Raw genomic sequence first — 606 nt, 5'->3', positions numbered from 1 at the left:
TTAGCAATAGAAAGGAACTAGCTTCCTAAACTTTGCTCCTATTTAGCTAGAATCTATCCATAGCCTCTGTAGCTAGTTAAATACTCTACAAATAGAGTTCGTGATAAGACTAGACTACGAGTCGTTCTTCTGGAGTTATTTGCAGTGTTACCTCATTGTAAAGTAGGAGGCTGTGATGATCTTTTGTAACAGAGTCAATATTGTAATTCTATAGACATGCCTTGGACCCGCATATGTATCTGTTGTACCACTCTGAGCGATATAATACTAGTGGAACGGTGTTTCATTGGTGTTATATCAGACTTGCATACTACACCATGCAGTGGTATGCCGGGTCACCACATGGACGTCGTCTTCATCAACAACCGAACGTGTGACCGAGTACGGAGGTGCTGCCCGTTCGTGGCGCCGTGATCAAGATCTTCTACGCGCTTTTGCAAGCGGCAAGTGAACGTCTACCGCAGCAACAAGAGCCTCATCTTGTAGGCTTTGGAATCTCTTCAAGGGTGAGACTCGATAATCCCCTCGTTGCTACCGTCTTCTAGATTGCATCTTGGCTTAGATTGTGTGTTCGCGGTGAGGCTTATGTTTTCATGCAACGAATCC

This window comes from Lolium rigidum, chromosome 2 (genome assembly GCF_022539505.1).
Source record: "Lolium rigidum isolate FL_2022 chromosome 2, APGP_CSIRO_Lrig_0.1, whole genome shotgun sequence".
Lineage (NCBI taxonomy): Eukaryota > Viridiplantae > Streptophyta > Magnoliopsida > Poales > Poaceae > Lolium > Lolium rigidum.
The sequence above is the reverse complement of the archived record's forward strand: the minus strand, read 5'-3'. Positions refer to the sequence as shown.